General features: G+C 39.8%; 1 long non-coding RNA gene across 1 annotated transcript; it reads right to left on the bottom strand.

The window, feature by feature from the left end:
• Nucleotides 1-1,464: 1,464 nt before the first annotated feature.
• On the bottom strand, nucleotides 1,465-6,474 carry LOC150022707 (uncharacterized). The gene is made up of 3 exons (XR_016509657.1): nucleotides 6,344-6,474; nucleotides 2,124-2,655; nucleotides 1,465-1,819 (listed from the first exon to the last, which is right to left on the bottom strand). It is a non-coding gene; the product is annotated as an uncharacterized LOC150022707 (long non-coding RNA).
• Between the last annotated feature and the right edge of the window lie 14,951 nt (nucleotides 6,475-21,425).

Below are 21,425 nucleotides of genomic sequence, written 5' to 3'. Positions count from 1 at the left end.
GTCCATCTCCTTCGCAAAATTTGAGAAGTTTTTCTCATTTTTTTTATTCTTGCTTCCTCATTCTGCACTAGTTGACTGTTCTTTTTTCTTCCTTATGTTCCAGATCATTGATTTGAACCCAGTTTCCTTCCCTTCACCATTGGTTTTGTGTGAATCTTTATTTGTTTCACTTAGCATAGCCTTCACTTCTTCTCTTATGCATTTGCTGTACTCAAGCATATCTGTCAAGCCAGTGAGCATCTTTATCACAAGTGTTTGGAATTCTGTATCTGTTAGGTGGTCTATCTCCTCATCTGTGAGGTTGGCTATCTCCTCGTGCTTAGTTCTCCCACTGGAACCTTCATCCATTCCCCCTTTTGGGCCACACTTCTCTGTCCCCTCATTCTGACAGGCTGCTGTGTTTGTTTGTCTTTGCATCCCAGGTAGAGCTGTCGCTCCTGTTACATTGTAAGGGGCAGAGCTTTAGGGATTCGTCAGTACCAGGTGACCTGTTTCACCACGGTGTGGCGCTGTATGTGGGGGAGGGGTCCGGGAAGAACAATGCCACCTTCCCAGCACTTGCCCCTTTTCCAGGCACCTCTCCCACTTCTGCACCAGACTGGCGCCTCTCTAGCTGCTGCCCTGGTCGTTGTTCCCAGAGTGGGTGGGTCTGTGGATGTTCTAAGACTGTGGGGGCCCTTTAAACAGGCAGACTCTCCTGAGACCTGCAGTTTCTGCCTCCACCCCAACCCCCACTGGTCTGTGCAGTCAGAAGCAATGAGGCTTGATTTTCCCTCCTTGAGCCTCAAGGTCCGCTGAGGAGCTGGGAATGCTCCCAGGTGTCCCTCATGACTTTTTAAAATGTGTGACTGCGCTTTCCACTGGCCTGCTGCTGCCACCACACTGCATGCTCTCTGCCCTGGCTCCGCCCCTCCTACCTGTCTGGGTGAGTATTTCTTCTTTATATCTTTGTTTGCTGGACTTCCATGCAGTTTGATTTTTGGAACTTCTGCTTGTTTCTAGTTTTGAGGTAGCTGTGTTTCTTCTTAGTTGTGGAGGGAGATGCAGCACGTCTGTCTAAGCCTCCATCTTGGCCAGAAGTTCAGTTTCCTATGTTTTCACTTCACCTTGCTGGTTGCAAGGCATTTTGCTATGCACCAGAAAGGGCATTCTATCTGTTGTACAAATGCATTTGGCTCAAGCAACAGAAAGCCCATCATAGACTGGTCCAAGCAGATAGGGATTATTTTTGAAACCTTAAATACATATTATAAATATATATTTATTGCAGTGTAGGTCATATATTTTTATCATGATAGGTCAATGCAATATATTTATCTCAGTATAAAAATGAAATGGAACATTGTATTATTTTTAGGAGTACATCATAATGATTTGATATCCGTATACGGAGAGGTCTGTCCAGAAAGTATCCAGCCTTGTACTATGAGAAACAGGGTGATTTATTGAAGAAGATACAAAAAACAAGAAATAAAAAAACATTGTACATAGGACAATGAGACCTCAGTCCCCTTCAAAGCAGCACTTTGGGACCTCACACAGTTCTCCTAATTATCATCAGCTGCCCCATCATAGTTTCCTGAATCACATTGACAGTCTGAAATCTCTTCCCTTTCAAAGGTGATTTTAGTTTGGAGAAAAGCGAGAAGTCACAGGGCACCAGATCTGGGCTGTAGGGGGTGCTGAGTCACCTGGGTGATTTGATGTTTCATCAAAAACTCTACATGAGATGTGATACATGAACAGGCGTGTTGTCCTGATGAAGCTGCCAATCACCACTTGCCCATAGCTGTGGCCTTCTGAATCACCCGAATGGTTTCTGTGGAGGAATGTTCAAGCTTAATGCAAAATTTGTTGCAGATTCATTGCTGTACATGCTCAGTCATTTTGAATGCAACAGCCACACAGTACACATGTTCTCTCAACGGCATCTACCGTCCACTCTCCTCGGCTGCCAGGTTACATCGATCTCGTGCAAACTATTCTCATAGCAAGAAAGATTGGACTTCTTCCGGACAGACCTCGTACATTGCAAATTGATTATCACAAATTTAGTTAACATTTATCACCACACATCGATATTTTAATGAAAAAAGTCATTTTATCATTATCTAATAATGTACCTGAAAGAAGGCAGCTGTTCGCATTTGTTTCATGGCTCACTGAGGCCAGAGCTGGAGTCTGCCATTGTCTTGACATCTCCCTTATGGTCCCTAGAAGGTTGCTGAGTCACCAGACACAGACTCTACATTCCAGGTGAGGCTAACGGCAGATGAAAGTGACATTGGTCCCTTTTATTACGAAAGAAAAATCTTCCAGGTCTTCTTGCTTGGCTCATGGGACTCCTGCTTCTGTTTCATTGCCTAGCACCATGTCCCATGGCTGCCTAGAGCTGCAAGCAAAGCTCAGGAAGGCATCAAACAAGAAGGGAACTGTGGGTAATTGTGGAGTCAGCCTATGAATTAGGACCCCACCACTAGGAAGTTAGTGTCATGACTCTTATCTGCTGAGCTAGGCACCCAGAGCCCAGAACTGGCCCACGCCCAATGCCTTGATTAGAGCGATGGCGCAATAATCTGCTGGACCTCCTGTGATTTATTTTCTTCCCCTCTTGAGTCTTTATATTCTGGAACTCAATCAGTCATTTTCTAAAGTCTGCATTAACAAAAATGGTATTGTTAATATCTGGCAATGTCGAATCGTCCCAAATGTGCAAAGAATCTAGATAGAGGTCTCCACAGGACTCCCCAGAACACAAAATGGGAATAACTCTGACCTGGCAGAGAACCTATGGCATTGGCAAAGTACCTGTGGTTTTTGACTCGTACTCTGGAAAACCGTGGCCATGCACATTATTGGAGGATTATTTCAGAAAATTTGTTAGCAGGCCGGACACCTGCATGTGGAAAGCTTATCAAGGCAAGATGATGCTCCAGGCTGGAACACTACACAATTTTGAATGTGCCAGAAAGCTTCAGGCTCCGTCTTGTGCTACTTGGGACAGTGAGGGATTTCTCCTAAAACGACCATATTGCAACAATAAAGTGTCTTAGCACAGTCCAAAGGAATGAGAGAAGAGCCTCACATGAAAAGTAAGAAACTTTTTCTGTGGTTTCTTTAATGTTCAGAGTTGCTACTTTTAACGTAACAGGTCAATGCAGGACTCTAGGGTATGAAAGTTAAATGTACGTTTATTTTTTGAGGAACACATGAAATAAGAAGCTCTGTTGGGAGGGTGGTGGTTTGGTGTTCAAACTGCTCTGTTTTCTTGAGGGAGGGCGCAGGGGAGTAACTTAGAAACATACTTGATTCCACTGAGTTCTGGACTAGAAGGTCAGTGCTAGGTATATTAAATGCTACCCATCAGATACCATAAAAAACTGCCATCACTAAATGTTAACCTTACAACTTATTGCTTGACTTCGATTCAATTTTGTTTTGTAAGGCATAATCAATGCATGCCATGTATGTCCTAGTAGGAAGCTTAGATATATATTCAGTTTTAAATCTGTATTCATTTAAGCAGCAATAAATGTTCTCCCCCAAATATGCATTCTGTATCAGACATTTAGGAGTCAAATACATTCACACTGATTTTAATTACACATTTGGAAATCTTTGTTTTAATTTCTGATTGATGTTCTATTGGCAAAGGCTCTAATGCTCCAAGTACAAGATATCCTCAGCCTCCAACGTCTGTGGCATATTGTTAATATTTCAAAGGATATGAACATGCTCTAGGAGCTTATTAACCTGTATAATGAGATGGAGAGTTTTATTCACTAAAATTCCAGGTTCTGCTCTCTAAGAGATTAACAGCAGCCGTAAGACTTCCCTAGAGGCTCTGCATGAAGCAGGGGCCCTGAGTTGGGAGGGAAGTCCATGTAGGGAAGGACTGGATGGGAGAGAGGGAGGTTCAATGGGTGTGCTGGTAGCAGAAGAAAAAGAAAAAGCAGCCGGAGAGAAACACACACATACAGAAACCCACACACAAAGGGACCGTGTGAAGGAGAGAAGCTATTGTGGAGCCTTTTGGCAGAAGGATGTGTCGTTAGGAACTTAGGCTGTTTCTCTTGCATAATGTGTTATTCGTTCATTCACTCTCTTTCAAGAAGACCAAATATAAAGATTAAGACTGTTTTCAAGACTTCTGAGGTCAGATGTGTTTTGCTCTGGGGGATGCATCAATGGAGAGAAACTGACCCCAAGGCCGCTGAGATATTGTTAGATTTCATTTATGACTTAAGCCTCTTTCCCTCGTGATCAACCCTTCCAATCTGTTCTTCAGTTGCTGGGAATAGGTACTTCCTTAAAGGGGGGCATCTCCCCCAAACAATTACGAAACGTGCATGGTGGAAAGGGTGTAAAACTTGGTATCAGAAGTCCTACTTTCTGATTCTAGCTGTGTCAATTACTAAGTCCTCACCTGAGTTTTCTTACCTGTAAATGAAACTACAGCACAATGTTGAGAGAATTAAATGAAATAATGTCTGTGAACATTCCTTTCACTGTATGTGGCACATAATGAGTTTAACAGATTGCATCTCTGGATCTGTTGAGAATACCTAAATTATACTATCAGATTATTTTTATCTTAATCTGCCAATATTGGGTAGAAGTGAAGAGTCATTTCTACCACTAGTATGATTTTCTAATCAAAAGCCATCTCTGGAGTCATCAACAACAAAAAATCCAAATTAATATCAATAGACCCATTGTCCCACCTTTAAAAAATCCAAAATGAGTTAAATATTGCTAAATTTTGCACCCAGAGAAAAGTTGGAAGGGGTGGGTAAATTCTGCATGCTTTCTGCTCCATGTATATCTCTAACAGGCTCACTGTGGAATAATTTTTTTTTTTTTTTTTTTTGTCAATTGGGCCAAAGGAAACATTTGTTCCCAGACCCACTGGAGCTCTGATGATAATATGCTCAGTGCACGTTATACACCCAGGTGTTGACATGGATGAAAGAGGCCCATCATGGGACCTTGGGCTTGATCCAGAGAGCAGGGCACATATGTTGGTTCTCACAGCTAAGAGTCCTTGTGAGAACACTCATTGCCCATATGCGTGCTTCTGCTCAGCATTGCTGACTTGCCTAAGAAATGTCAGGGAAGGCATCACGGTCCATCTCTGCAATGAATACCAAAATGGCACCCTAAGGGCTGTGTCTTGGTCTCCATCCAAAATGATGACATTTCACTGTTAATTAAAGCTGCATAACACTCTGGGCTTTCCACCAGGGACAGAAGCAACTAATGTCTTCTCCAGTATCATTTCTTTAAATTGATGGTGATTCCAGAAATAATCTTGGACACTCAAAAAACACTGTTGGGTAAGAATGGTGAACAGAAGAATTGAAAGGTAGCTGGAAAGAATGTTTTTATTCTAATTCCCACTCTGTTAACTCACGGATCTAAACAGGGCCTTGCATTTCTGTTGACGGAGCGAGAGGACAGCAGGACCTCAGTTCCACTCTTGCATCAGGAAACTGAGGCCATGTTGGATGAGGATAAAACTCAAGTCTCCTAATTATTACTCTTGTGCTCTTTCTTTTATCAATTTAATGGAAATATGTGGGACCTTGTAAGGAAAAAGGCAAACAAAGAAAACATTTTTGACCCAAGAATTCTAAAATATTTTCTTTAGCAAAAGATATTGAAATGGTAATACTTAACATGCACAGCTTCTTAGAATTGCCACGTTCAAAAATGTCTGAGACAAGAATGCATAGATGTCTAACTTAAAAAGGGAGTAGCAGCTGATTATTGCTAGAATTCAAATTTTTCTTCTCAATCAAGGACCTCTGATTGCCTCAGCTGGGCAGCGGTGGCCAGAGTTTTAAACAAAAAGCACTCTTACTCATTTGTCTGAATAAGGAGCGCTTGTCACCAGCAGTAACATTCCCACAAAGCCCAAACAGACGATTTTTGTGTATCTGTCAAATAGGAGGTACAGTCTCGCAAATACTTCATGTTTGCATTTCTCTTTAATGATGTCTGTGGCTTGCATTAATATGGAAATAGATGCAGCCCTGAGGCACTTTGGAAGTTGTCAGGGCTGTTCTCATGTGACAAAGTTTTCATGTCTCCGTTCACTGTACAGTGCTCCCTTGATTTTAAAATCTGTGCTTACCTGATGTATTGTAATTATGGGATCAAAAATGACAGGATGATGCTATTCCAAAGTTAAAATGAATGATAATAACACCTCAGGGTTATATAATGTCTTTCTTCTGAAAAAGTAAAAGGGTTTTTTTGCATGCATTATCTCATGTATCCTCTCGGCACCCCATACGGTATTATTAGCCCCATTTTACAGGTGGAAGAGCAGGTAGCTTACCTGACATGCAAGGTCAGCTGTGTGTTCTGGGCACTGAGCCACTCAGTAGGAAGCATTTAATGTCCATCTTCACTGTTGAACTGCCTTAGCACTTATACGTCTCCTAGAACAGGTTGGAGTACACAATGATGTTTAATCTTTTCTCCTACATCTTTGATGATCAGATCAATTATTCCTTTCCTTCCTTCTCTCCTACCCTACTTTCCCTTTCTGCCCTCCGCAAACATGACTCACAGCTTGGAAATCTGTTAGATTCTACAGAGTTAGATTCTGTCCTCCGAGAGCTCACAGACTGGTGAGAGAGACAGAGAATAAAGCAGGCAATTACCACATGGTGGGATCAGCATGCTCAGGGTACTTCCCAAAGCAGGAAGCTTAACAATGTCTGATGGGACAGTGGACTGATCCAGGAACGCTGTTAAAAACAAAGATCCTGTGTTAATCCTATTTAAATTTCCCACACCCACCTAGAGACTGCGTATGCAGTAAAATATCAAAATTTATATTCTAAATCTAGTTCACGGACTGCTAAGAAAATTAGTTCTGTCTCCAAACTGGACATATACACCTTTGTAATGATGTAGGTAGGCTGACTCCTTAGGGTTCTAAGCTAGCTGCATGCAGATAGCGCCTCCTGCCCTAACCTGTGGCACTTAGCTTGCTTTCCTTCCCTTTTCTTCTTATCCCAGGCTCTGGCTGCACCTTGAAGGGATCATGGCTATGGCTGCTTATATGGATTCCCCAGCCCACATGTACAAGCTCCATTCAAACACCTTGCAAACATCGACCATTGTCACAGAGGGGCACATACTGAGGTGTGGTCTGCCTCGGGAGGGTGGACCCTTGGAAGAAGCTCACACAAGCCCTGAATATGGATTTAGGGCCATTGCACAGGGAATTCTAGAATTCTAATTACCCAAAGCATGCTCCAGAAGGAGGGTGGGGTCTGAATGGGGATATCCCTTGGCTTCATGGACACCTCACCCCATAGTCAAGGACGTAGTTGAAGAAGGACCAGAGCAGAGGCTCGGGCAGAAACCCCTCTTCCAGAGGCTAGGAATAGTACTGGTGAATGTGAACTTCAGAGGGCAACCCAATGTTGCCATAGACTAGAGAAGCCTTTGAAGTCTTCATCTTCATTTTAAGAAGTCACACAGATTAGTTTCTCCCCAAGTCATCTTAATATATGGCAGATCCAATCTTTCAATTGCTCTGGTCTTCACCCTTACAGTCACCTTTGACTCTTTCTCTGATGTCCACTTTCACTGGCAAATTCTGACGAAGATGTCCAGACATTAACCTCTTTTCACCACTCTCACTGCTACTGTTCAGGTCTAGGCTACCGTCATGTCTTGTCCAGAGTTTTATAAGGGCCTCTAACTGGTTTTTCTGTCCCTACGCTGTCCCCACTTTGCTTGCACCCTCTACTGTCTACCCACAGCCCAGAGGGAACCTCTTAGAATCTAACTCAGGTCAGGTCACCTAATATTGTCCAGTGGCTTCCCAACCCATTCAGTGTGAAAGCTGAATTCTGTACGTTTCACCTGCCACATCATCTACTGTTTTTTCCCTCGGTCACCCAACTCTTACCACTCTGGCCTCCTCATTGTTCTTAGCATCCCCAAAGCACACCCCTACCTCAGAGAACTCTTTCATGGTACTCCCCCTGCTTAGCATACACTTCTCTAAGATATCTGATCAGCTCCTTCATTTTCTTCAGGTGTTTACTTAAAATTACCTTTCTGGGCAATCACACACCTGACTCCCGCCATGACCACATTCCCCTGATCTTACTTCATTTCTTCCATTGCCTTTATCACAACAAACACATAATAAATGCACCTTCATTTTTATATACAGCTCATCACTCACACACAGAATGGGAGCTGCCTGGCGGTAGGCACTTTGTTCCACTGAGTGAGCACACAGTATAAAATATTATTGTATAAATGAGTTAATTCCAGAATTCTGTTCTGAGATTTATCCATATTGTTCTAAGGTTAGTTCTTTTAGTTCCTTATATTAAAACCTAAGTGTTAGGGGAATGAATCTGTGATATTGGCATTGGCTGGCATGGAACTTCAAATCTCCAGATTGCAAGTAATGAAAGCTGGCGCTCAGTAAATGCTTGCTTTATAGAGAAAAGAGTTATATTCACATTAGTGTGGGTCCGGGCATATTGTCTATGATTCTGAAACTAACCACATCCCATCTCCTATTCTCCTGGGTGATGCATGAAGTCAGCTTATGACATATTTAGTAGCACAATAAACTTCTTAAAGGGGTAACGAATGACTTTTATGATCTCCCGCCCATCCCAGCTCTTGTCTGTACTGTATATGTATGCCCTTGTTTACTTTTTGCTTTGAAATGCTATCTAGTTATGCACTTCTAATATACCTAGTTTCCATAAAGCACACATAAAGCCCTAATTGTTATTGTAGTCAAATCTTGCCTACACATATTGTAACTTCCTCAAGGTCAAGAGATTTTGCTTATTTTCATTCTTTGCACTCACCTCACACACCTCATCTCTCTTCTCCCAACACAATACTAAGAGTCACAGGTATGTGAGCCATTGCCCAAGAAATTAAAATCACATTAAAAATATTTTCTGTAATTTGAGGTTTCAGGGAAGGCTTACCCTTAATGCAAGTGATCAGAGGTTTCTTCATATGCTCATTGATACCCTCTAAGCATGGTCCTTTTAAGATCTTACAGGTAATATGCATTATTTTTATGATGACCATGGGCTGCTAACCTTAGATCCCTTAAAGCAGAGGCATACAGTCTGTCCACACCTTTACTAATTTCTTTCTAAACTGATATATATTATGGAAAACTGAGATTTGGAGAAAATGAAAGCATTCACTGTCTGCTCCCGAGGTATAGGCATTGTCAGCCTTTTAATTTGTGACTTTCTTCGTTGGATCATTACGTATTTGTTGTTTTGTACCTGATTTAAACATTTTAAATTATTTACACATGCAGTAATTCATCCTCAGTTTAGAAAATATAAATACATATAAAAATTAAGAATGAGTGGAGGAGGTAAATCACTTATAAACTCACCATCCACATATTTCCACTGTTACTATTTTAGAAAATATCCATTCACAATTGTACCTATGCATATACTCATGCATGAATATTGTGGAATACATATTGTGTTTCTATCAAAATGTTGAAATATGATATACAGTACTCTACAAACTTACTTTTATCACTTAATAAATCATATCTTTTTTTATATTATCATCATGAATTTTGTGAATACATATGATCCTATTATATGGATGTACCAAAACTTATTTTTAATCTTCATGTTGAACCTATCTGTTGTTTTCTCTTTTTGTTTCCTAAAGTGAACATACATGCAAAAAAGCATTTTTCCCACAGTCATGAAATTTGTGAATGGGGAGTTGCTGAAGCAAGAAACATCCATATCATTGGCACTTTGTTTCAAAGTAGAATCTTCTATGGACTTCTCTACACAGACCATGAACATCTCCTATTGATTATTTTTCCTTATAGAATATTCAGTACGTATAGGAAACTTACACTGAACAGAGTCCTGATATCTATCAGGCAAACATAACATTGCATTGAGTGTTCTTTCAATTTGATGCATACTTTTGTTTTTCACCACACGAGAGCAGCCTTGCTGAACCAACTTCCCCCCATCCTAGGTATCCTGACATATACACATGTTAACGTTAAGACTCTTTGGAAATGAAACTAACTATGTTAAATTTATGAGAAATATTTTGTTCTGGTCTTATATGCTCCAGGTTGACTCCAGTCAACATCAGTTCAATACTCCAATCATTATTATTGGGTATTGCCTGCTACCCCATGGTGTAGCTAATCTGCCAAATCTCACACATGCTTAAGTAAATATACTTATCGCAATTCTGACGTTTTATCTCTTTGTTCCTTGAAACAAGCCAACAGGTCTGAAACAATAAAATCTAAAACAACAGAGTTCCTTCCAACTTGTTAGGAAAAAAAGGGAGAGAAATCAGTAAGAGTCCACACTGCCTTATACCTGCATGCAGGCGCGATGTGTTTAGTTGATATATGGAGTGTCATTTCTGGACCATTAGAAATCCTGTCACCTCTGGAATGAAATGCTGCCGTGATTTACCAGCAAATGACATAACATTGCACTATCATTTAAAAAGAGAAATGAGAAACACAAGTATTGAAGCAAACATATTTTTAAGTTTATCACCTTAAAAAATAAGATTCTGTACAAGAGAAAACCTGTAAATTTATTCTCACTGATCAAGTTCTTCATCTAAATCATTTTGATTTAACTGACAAACTAAGCTTTGGGGGAATAAGCAACTGAATAAGAGTAAAGCTTTTCCCAACATGCCTGGTAACAAATTGCAAGCTCTTTGAGATAGGCTTTCAAGGCCATTCAAGCTATTTAATGTTTTTTTTTTTTTTTTTTTTTTTTTTCTGTTCTGAAGACTTCATTCATCTCTAGACTGAGTCAGAGTAAGATGACACCAAAACAATCAACTTATTTTTCTATTTCACATAAGCTTCTCTACATGGTCCAGAAGTAGCAAAGCCTCAGAGATAAAGTAGCAGGCACTTACCTGTGGCCCATTTGAACAAGTTAAAGCAAACTGCACACCCCGAGTCTTCTTCTCGTGAGGGTTGTGTAGTAACACAGGTATGGTCTAAGCAAGAGAGAATAAAATAGACTTTGAAGATGTTTTATCATAAAAGGGTTCATTTATTAGTTGTGTTATTTTAGAAAATAAAGATACATGCAAAATGTTGTAAAGATCATTGATGAATGTCTATAACTGAAGCCAATGTCTCCCAGGGACCATTTGCAGAATCTCAGGCAGTCCATGATCAGAAAAGAGAGAGATTTATTTTGTCATAACCACAGATGCTCCATTTGTCATTGAAAGTAAAATTTTTAAAGTTTATACTAATTCTTTCTGCTACACTGGCAAATTGGAGAGTAACTAGTAGAGAATGCATTGCATGAAAAGTATTTGAAGTTATTAGATCTAAGAACAGCTATGATAGCCAAAGATTGTTAGATGGAAAAAGAAGTGAATTTATTTTGTGTTGCTCCAGAAAAGAAAGAAATATGCTACGGAAGGTAGGGTCCCCAGGAAAATTGCTGGCACAAATACTGAAAATGTATATTTAGGGCACTGCCTAGCTCCTAGTTTATAAATGACCAAAGACACACATGCCAAATAATGCTTGTTTAGAGGCCATGATTGTATAAAATGACCCTACTCTCTTGGTTCCAACTAATGTGCCAGGGTTCTCAAAAAACCCAAGGAAAGAAACTGCAGTCTGACAGCTGGGGAAAGTGAAACTGTGTACAAGGTCAGAGCTAGCTTAATGGCAAGTCAGTGTTCCTGGAGCTTGCTAGAAAAATCCAGTCTATAAAAATTAGAAAGAAGCAGGTACTTGGGGAAGGAGACAAGATGCAAGACTTGGAAAGCCCAGAGAAAGCGATGGAGAAAAATAACTGATGACATTTCAGATTCTGAAAGTCCAGAATTTGGTTAGCCAAGACAACCCTGTACCTTTCTAATAACACCTGCTCACCCCCACCCCTGGTGTAAGTTATTTTGAGTAGATTCTTTATTTGTTGAAATAAAAAATCCTAAAGAAATCCAAGGACCCAATGGCTCCTGTTTTCTTCTCTCTATCCTCCTGATGCTAAAACTAGGACAAATGGTATAAGTTTCAAGGAAATGGATGTCCTTTAATGACTGAAATTGTCCATACCCAGAATGTGCTGTCATTGAAAGTGTTCAACTTGGCTCTGTAATGACCCTCTTGCTGTCACAAATCATGCCATTAGAGTAGCTTATGTTTGTTTTGTCCCATTTGTTATTTTGGTTACAGTCAGAGCAGCCGTTAAAGTTTGGGAAAAAAAATAATTCCCTAACTTTGTCCACACATGACTATGACCATCACCAATTGCCCCCAAGTACCACCAATAATCATTTATTCTATATAAGGCATGTGGGGTAAATGACTATACATAAAAGCTGTTTGACCTTGAAAAGTTTTATAAACCTCATAAAACCTTAATTTTGTCATCTTTTAATTGGATCCACAGTCCATTGAAATCTGTAGACCAAAAGTATTTTAGATTTCAAAATTTTAAGATGTTAGAAAGCTAATGTAGCTCTGTAGCTCTTATGGTCTGTTTTATGTGGATGCACCACTGAGATCTGGGAAAAGACCTTATAATCACCCCAATGTCTGCAGTAAAACATTTGGATTTTCACACCAACTGGTATAAAGAGCATAAATAGGTCTCACAACAATTCAAGTCAGATTTTGCTATCAAATGAGCCTGCCACAGATCCAATAAAACCTTTCTGTATTTCAGAACCCTTCAGACTTTAGGATTTTGGATGGGACCGCAGTGCTTACCTCTTAGGGGCATTCTAAGGATCGAATGTGCCCAAGTCTAACAGCAGTGGGAACAGACGTAGCGAGCGCTCCGTGTTGACCACTGTTACAATTACTTCCACTGCTACTGTGGTGTCATTACCATCCTCTACCCCAGATGCTAATGCTTACTCATGGTTCCTGTTTCAGGGAGAATGTGTGTCCTGAGCGACAGTTTACTGTCAACACAAAAGCAAAGAAAAATGAAAGATCTGGGAACAGTAAATATATAGCTTCTTTTATAGGCGAAAGGATAGGCAAAAGGAAACATATACCCCAGTGTGCTTTGGTGGTCATCCTTATCTTCGCTGTCATCATGCCATCAGGTTCTAATGAATTACAGAAAGGGCAGTAAAAATCAGCCATCTGGGTCACAAGCCTTGGCTGTTAAACTGAACCACACACAGGCACGCTGTTAAACGAGCTATTTGAGCAATTTTAATCCATATACCATTACTCTTAAGATGTTTTAAGACAGAAGAACAGTAAGAACTCTTGCAGTTGGGGTAGAGGGGAGGGCTTTTCTTTCTTTCCTAACCCAGTAGTTTCTTATACATTGGAAAATGCCACATTAAAAAGTCCCAAACAAAGCTGTGGGATTTGAAGGAGGTAAAAAGCACTGTTGGCATTGAGGCCAACACAGTTTCCGTCTTCTATCTTTCTTGACACAACCTAGAAATCTGGAAGTTTCTATGAATTGCCCTTTCAACCATTTTACACTGTTGAAAATATGAGAGAAATTTCATTTTTTCCACCTGTTCTTTCCCCCAGAACAGTTGCTAACTCCCTCCCTTTCCCAATCACAAGTGAACTAAAACTTAACTTTATAAACATAAGATGGATCAGTAATGGATAGTTAGGGAAAGGGAGAGAGAGAGAGAGAGAGAGAGGTTCAAAATGCTTCATAAACACCAGCAAGATTTATTGAGAGCACTCAGGACCAGCAGAAAATTTCAGGAACATCGTCACATATGCTAGTCCACATACGTGAGGCCAAACCCTGCTGTGCCAGACAGGCCCAATCTGTCGCATACCAATAAGAAAAGCCTATTGATTTCATATCATTAACAGTTAACCCCCAGAAGCACTGATGTAATAAATTTTTCTCAAATTTGCATCTAAATAAAAATAAGAATAATCAAATTTAGAATTAAGCTAATTGCTTTAGTCTGCCGTTAAAAAACGGCACAAGTAATCTAATTAGCTCAAGTTATTAGGAGTGACTGCGAATGAACTCAGAAATTGAATTTAGAAACTAGTACTGGAGCAATCTCTGACATCAACATGTCAGAGAGAAACGGTAGATAAAAATTCCTTTTCTTCCCAAAGCACGAAAATATATAAAACAAAACAGAGGATGGTGTCCAAATAAAAGACCCTGAGTTTGTTCCCACGGCAACTTACCCTGAAGAGTCAGTGGTATCTATTAGAGTCAACAAACCCATTTTATGGTGTCTAGGTGTCTGCTTCTGTCCTGCAGTTACTGATGGAGTTGGACTTCTCAGCCCAGTCAATGGATTTTATTAGTATTTAGAAAGCAGTTTAAACTTAAAAAAAAAAAAAAAAAATTCCCTAACTCACATCTGCTGGTTCACCTTTATGGTTTAAATTTTGGTTCAGTAGTGATTGCTCAGAATAAGAATTTAGCATTTAGTTTCAAAGGAGGGGCAGGTGGAAGAAGGCAAATAACATTTTAAAGGCTGGATATGGAGAACTGTTGCTGCCCGTTTTATGTTTACAAGATGACTCCTCTTAGCACTACTGCCATCATCCTAGGTGAGCACATCAGTGTCATTTAGGGAACAGGAAATGGGAACTGGCTTCAGGCCAGATGCTTGGTACATGTCTTTCCCTTGAACTCCACAACCCTGTAGGGTCACCTCTATTGCCCTCCTTTATTGATGAGGAAGCCAAGGTCCAGAGATCCCATATCACTTTCTAGTGTCCTTCAGCTAGTAAATGATGGAATTAAAATTCATACTCTTATTTCTGTGAGTTCAAAGATTGTCTATTAATAAAAGTTGATTAATATTTACTTATTGCATTTGAATGATTACATTTTACTTAAATGATCCAGTATTCGCTTCTAATAGTAACAACAATGACCAATGGCTTTCTTCTTTCAAGTGTAGTTTTTCTACTTTTATCTTCATGACAGTCTTGAATGTTGAAAGCAAGGACAGTTGTCATTCTCACTTCGCAGATGAAGAGCCACAGACCTAGTGAGTTAGTAACATACCCACAACCACACGTTTGTAAGTAAACTTGGATCTCAAACCCAGAGTGTGAGGTCAAATCCCATGCTTGGCACTATCCTCCACCCACTCCTTTATCCAAAGAAAATGAAAAGAGAATAGAGAGCCAAAGTCTGTCTTCTGACGTCTGATGTCTAACTGTGACCAGGTCTCCAAGACCGTGTTTATTTAGAGAAGAAAAATAAGCATATGGCAAGTGGTTGATTATATAATTCAAATTAGAAGAAGAGATTATTATCCTCTTATTAATGGCTTAATTGTTGATTTGACAAGAAGTAGGTTATTATTTGGGTAGCACAGTGAACATTCTTGCATAACAGGTAATCCTCCTGGAATTGAATACTATTGCTACTATAAAAAAAATTTACCCTTTTGGTTTATTTCATAAAACACCTGGGTTACAATTTAATTCCACCTTTGTTGAGCCCCTCAGAGACATTGTATCACTTTTCTGATTTATAGGAAGAGCGTTAAACCTCATTTTTCTTATACTAAAAGACCACAGGAGTCAGGAGCAGAGACAACAGGGATCTGACAAGGCCATGAGGCAATTACCTGTCCCTCTTATATACCTGCCCGAATGTTTATGTGGGATTGGGAAAGGACAAGATGTCCTTCCTCTTCTAAAGTCTCTACTGATCACAGAAGCAGACTTCAAATAACCTGTTTCTTTTTCGTCCTTTGGGGCACTTGGCTTTGTAAACTGGCAGCAAAGCTGTCAAAGTGGAAGTTGGGTATTGCAATCTCTCTGGGTGGACGCAGCCCAAATCAAGTCTGCGTGATGGCAGGTGCAGAGGCTGGAGCGAACAAGAGCAAACCATGTCTTGCAATATTCCTGAATTCCCTAAGCTGATTAGGCCCTCACATCCTTTTATAACAGCAAATAACAGATAGCTACTTGGAGATTCTGTTAGAAGCTGAACAATTTCAAGGCACCATAAATGGCCCGGGTATTGCTGTGGGTAACATGAAACCTTTCTCTCTTGGTTTGAGATTATTAGCTTTCTGTTTCATAGCAGAGCATCTGCTGTTCTTATCTTCAACCAGGGATGTCAGGGAAGCCCCTTTCTCAGCCCCTGAGACAAACTGACGGGCACAAATGTTGATCATGCCACATCAGAGAAGTGAGTCAGGGCTGGGAAGGGACAAGTGAGTTCTTACAATGTGTCTGGTCCAGGCAGAAAGAATCAGATACCTTATTGTACCTTATATTTCCAACAACTCAGTGGATTGATAGGTCAGACTCCTATTACCATTTCACAGATTGAGGGAACTGAGACTGCCCATGATCAGAGTCAATGGTAAAAATGTCTGATAAATGTTTTACAAAGAGTAAGGTGAAAGGTAACCTGCAGGTGCGCATGTTCTTATTTAATATGAAGACGCGCTCCTTGACATGTAAATTCCCCACCAAGGAAGTCCATTATTTTTATTCCACAATATTTTAGGAGATATGTTTTAGTTCCCACATTAGCCTGCATTTATCTTAAAATACATATTCAATAGAACAAACTCAATGTATAAGTAAAATATAATTTTAAAATTGGCACTAATCATCCTTACTAGTATGGCACCATAAACAATATATAGCAGGCCAACCTGGTTATAAAATATCAAAGCCATATGTATACCATCAAATATCATTCAGCAAGTATTTGAGTGGCTCCTAAGTGCCAGACCTGTATTAGATGGCAGAAATTTTATTGGTAAAATGATAACATTCTTTTTTTAAAAAAATAAAGCTTAAGGAAAAAATGCATTAGAAAATGTGTCACTCTATTTAAATAATTTATTGTTTCTAAAGCTGAAATCTAAAATACAATAACAAGACCCTGGTGGTCCATTTTGTATTATAAAATTTCAGTTAAAAGAGACTAAAATATGAATTACGTGAAAAGAATAAGAACAATTTTATGAGAGAAGAAAACAAGAATGGTCACTATGAGCCTTAAGAAGGAAGTATTAAAAAATTAATGAGAACATAAATAATAAAACTATAATATGATGAACAATAGTAAGAACATATTTTTGACGTGTTTCACAACCATCTGTCAGACGCCTCATTCTTGTGCCTTATGAGAATCCAAAACAGAATTCACAACAAACATTTGTTGTGCATGTGCTGGGTATATACTTGACGACCCCTGTAGAAAATATCCTTTAGCAGATGATGTTTTCCTGATGCAAACTGGATTCTTCAGTGAAGAACCTAGTTCAGTTATTCCTTAATTTTGAAGGATAAAAGTTAGGGAAAAATATATACAAGCAGTTGCTGTTACTTGCAGAGACAAACAAACCAAAAAACATGATATGATATTCTTCAAATGCTTAGTGGATTTTGAATCATTTTACAAAGACTCCACTGAGCATACGTATCTCAACTTAGAAGAAGAGCCATGAGACCTCCAATTAGAACTATAATTAAGTGTCATTTGGGGACTAATAACGGAGGCTCAAAACATTATCTGAGTTGCTGACAGTGGGGAAGGGATGAAGTCGCACAGTTCAGCGTCTGGTCAGGAATGTCAGCTGGTCATTTTACTCCAGTAAATTTCATGCGCCAGTGTATTTATAGCTCCTATAAACTGAAAACGTGAAGATAAAGCAGAGATATAGCGATTGTATGATGGACCTTGGAGGTTCGGTATGATGGCCATTATTCCTTGATAACAAATGTGCCCTTTGGTTTTACTCAATCAAACTTATTCTCTATTTTTAGTCTTTTTGTGAAGATGAGCTTAAAATGAAAACATGTACCAAAAATAGTATCTGCTTATAGTTCTGACATTTGGCCCTGGGGCAGTGTCCTGGCCTTAGACCTCTTTTATTAGTGGAGACCTGGGAGTTTTTAGAATTTGGCATCTAGATCTTGAGAGATTTGGGCGTTTTTACTGATTTCCCTGCAAGAGATGGGAATGCTCATCCAGCTCTTGGGATGACAAATATCTAGATATACAGTAGGTTTAGAAATCATCGTCTTAGTAACAAAACACACACAGAAAATCAAAACTTGCCTTTAACAGATTTTTGCTTAAACTAAAGTCTTTATTGGTGCATGTTGCGATCAAGAGCTTAAGCCAGAAGTGAGAACCCACTGTTTCTCCATTGGTATGTTCAGAAATCAGGGATGGCAAGTGTGTGGCAAGGAAATGACTACAGAAATTGGAATAAACCCGAAGTTGGGAAAGCATTTGAAAACATCACGTAAGAGAAGTAAAAACACCCCCTACACTTATTTATAAAAAAATGAAGTAAGCAAGCATAGATTTAGGCTGCTTTGAGGTCAGAGAAGAAAGTGACTTTTGTATAAATAGGAAGAAGTTGAGGAAGTTAGAACGTAAAGCGAGTGGGAGGATGTGAGCAGTTCAGCAGCTGTCTCATGGCTTTGCAGGACCTATTTCAGCAAATCTGACATATGTGGTCATGCGTCAGGGCGGACTTTGTGGGGAGTCCTATATTTACCAGGTAAGTGACCAGATGTCTTTCCCAATGTATAATAGTTTCTGGGAAAGGAATTTTGGAAGTCAGGCCATACCACCCAAAATAGGAAACCGGCTCTTCTTGCTTTAAAGGAAATTTATGTTTAATTCGAGATAAGCCATCTGTGCAATAAGAAATACATGTATTACAGATGGTGAGAATTAAAGGACACATAATATTGTTAATAATAGCATCATTTTCAGATGTAGTGTATGAGAAATTTATGTATATATGTGCATTGGGTCTGTTAGGGTGGCACTTTATATTTATGCACCACAATTAAATTCCATCTCTGATACAGTTCTAGGCACATAGTAGGGTGTCAGGAAGTCTGGAAGAAAGGAGGGAAGAGGAGGGGGGGAGAGAGAGGAAAGAAAGAAGAAAGGAGGAAGGAAGAAAGGAAGGAGAAGAGGGAAGGAGGGGCAAATGAACTGTAGGGTTATCTGTTGTCGAGTATCTTTTAAGTGTATTAATTGAAATTAAATATAATAAGCGATGCAACTGAGCAAATTTGAGACTGACTGTGATTTGACAACAGGAAGGAAGTAGAGGCAGATTTTATTTTGTATCCTGGTCCTCTCCTCCTTCACAGCATAACTCTGATATCTACCTACACTCCTAGTACCGTGGGGCCAAAAGTGGGCAGAGGTGGGGTTGCAGATCCAGCCCCTTCCTTCCAGGATGGGCACAGACAGGAACCAGGAGTCGTCATGCACCCCGACCCAGGCTGCGGTTACCTGAACTCATTTTGAAAAGAGGTGCTAATTCCTTCCGCGCGTTGTGGCTGCCTCGGCGTGTGTGTGTGGTCATTTTGATTAATTTTATATCATATGTTGACTAGTTTTGTTTTCATCTTGTTGTTGCGCTGGAGCCCACTGATAGGGCCACTTGTAGAAGTTTAAGGAAATCTGTGGGCCAGTTGTTGAACCCAACACTCATGACAAATGCTGTTATAAATAAACTTGCAATTGAACAAGTTGTATTGAAAACAAGGTTGTAAAGATTCAAACTCATTACTACTGATTACTGCATTTTACTAAGATCTATGCACTGAGGTTATTTACTTCTATTGTACCAGTATAGAGAAAAATAACTATAAAATAGTATTCTGCTGTGCTTATCTTCCCAACTCCACGTTCAGTGATATCGTGTGGGTAGCTTGAAACTGGCCATGGTAGCAGTATTTACAGAAATAGGCAAATGCTACATACATGTCAGGAATTTTGTTTGTCTGGGAGCAGAGAGGAGAATGATGGTTAAATTTTTAGCACCGTATCACTGAGAAGACATCTTGTTTTTCATTGGGTCAGTATCTCTTACTCCCTGTCTTCTGGAACTGCATTCTGTTTCTTTTAGAAAACCAGTTTTTACCTCCTTCAGCTGGTTTTAGTGATATTTCCAATTATACTACCTCATTTCTTGATTTGATATAAGAACCTGACCCAGGTTTGGCCAATCAGAATCACCCTTCCCCCTGACCATAATAATAAGCCCAGGCTGGACATATAAACTAAAGTCAATATGTCCTTCCCTGGGCATTTTCTAGACAAATGCTGGGAGTATTAAGTTTGTGTTTTTATGTCCCCCTGAGCTTTCTAAGCTGAGACGATGTACACCTAAGACTGTCTGTGCCATGTTTCCCCCAATATGCATCACACGTAAGAAGCCAGTATGGACCCATTACAAGGGCCTGGGGTTAGTGACAGTGAGCAGCAAAGAAAGGAATGAAACCAAGAACATCCTGGTGATATCATTTGAGCCCCTGGGTCCAGGCTTGTCTGCTCACCCATGTTCTTTCCAGTTACATGGACAATAAACTCCAGTTTTTGCTTGACCTGCTTTGAGTTGGGGCTCTGTAACTTGCAATTAAAGTCATGACTAATACAGTTTATTTAGCATTATCTGCTTCTCTTTCACTGCTTCTCTGTTTCCTTGTTTTAGCTATTGCATGCATGTATGAATTGTATGTTGGTACTTTCAAATTTCTCTAGGAAAAAAAATGTGATTCTGGAAAACCAGATGCAATCATTCAGGAAATGCATAAATCTTTCTTAACTTGTATTTCCAAGGTTTTGCTGTCACTATAGGGATTGGGGTAATAAAATACAGAGGTTTATCACCTTCAAACCCAAGCTCTGCCAAGAAGAAACAAGAGTCCAACACTATAATTCATTAGTGTTGCTTCAGAAGAAGAGCTATATAAAGCTGAAAATATCTCTTGAAATGAAGTCCTAATGAAGGGACTGGTTGGTTTGCTGTCTGGAAGTTACAGAAGCTGAAGCCAGCTACGTAACTTATCAATAGAACTGTGATTAATTGGTATGATAAAGGGAGGAAAGTATAATTCCTTAAAAAGAGAAACTGAGAGAAAAGGAAAACAGGGGGAAAAGGCCAAAATTAGCTTAACTCTTTGTGCTTTAGTCCAGTCTAACTGTCCCTTTTTAAACATGGGCTTCCTCTACCCATAGGTTGGGCACTTGGTAGACAGAGAAGTCTTGTTAGCCTTGGAGAAATCCAGCAATTAAGGGTCAAAGTTAGGCAGAAGTCTCTGTGCCCAGCCACCGTGACACTTCCTGAGTAGGTCGTGTGATATGGCTTTAGTGATGGTGATGGGAATTATGCTGAGGCTCAATCACAGAGACCTCTACCAGAAGCCTGCCGTCTCCAGCGCCAGCAGGGTTGCTAGTGCAAGCAGTGACACCCACCACCTAATGGGAGCAGCAGACTTATCTTCACCAGGCTAGTTTTACACCATGATTTTTGGGAGCAGTCTTCATTGCATAATCTCAAAGCTTTCAGACTTCCCAAAGATCCTGCCTGCTCATCTACAGACCTTTAATTTTTTTTTTTCTACTGAAGTCAGCTGGAGTCATTTCTGTTGCTTATAAACATCTTGA

This window comes from Furipterus horrens, unplaced genomic scaffold, assembly GCF_987537825.1.
Source record: "Furipterus horrens unplaced genomic scaffold, mFurHor1.1.pri manual_scaffold_1, whole genome shotgun sequence".
Taxonomy (NCBI): Eukaryota; Metazoa; Chordata; class Mammalia; order Chiroptera; family Furipteridae; genus Furipterus; species Furipterus horrens.
The sequence above is the reverse complement of the archived record's forward strand: the minus strand, read 5'-3'. Positions and strand labels throughout refer to the sequence as shown.